Here is a 362-nt window from a genome sequence, read left to right on the forward strand (position 1 = left end):
CGAAGGAGGGGGAGGCCTTCAACGAGATGGATTGATACGGTGGCTGCAATGATGGGCTCAAGTATAGCAGGGATTGTGGGGCTGGTACGGGATCAGGCAGTGTTTCGTTCTGCTGTGCACGGGGTCGCTATGAGTCGGCAACGACTCGACGGCACTTAACAACAACAACAACAATAACTTTTAGAAGAGAAAAAAAGATTCATAAAAATCTGATGTCTTCCATAGGTATGTTGTTGTTGTTATTTGCCGTCGAGTCAGCCCCGACTCATAGCGGGGAGAGCAAATTTGGGAAACTGTCAAAAATGGAGACATCAAGAACTATAACAGTTTTTATGTCGATTTGCATTGGTCTTATGATTTAG

This window comes from Orycteropus afer, unplaced genomic scaffold (genome assembly GCF_000298275.1).
Source record: "Orycteropus afer afer isolate SDZICR_OR568_19922 unplaced genomic scaffold, OryAfe1.0 scaffold00088, whole genome shotgun sequence".
NCBI lineage: Eukaryota > Metazoa > Chordata > Mammalia > Tubulidentata > Orycteropodidae > Orycteropus > Orycteropus afer.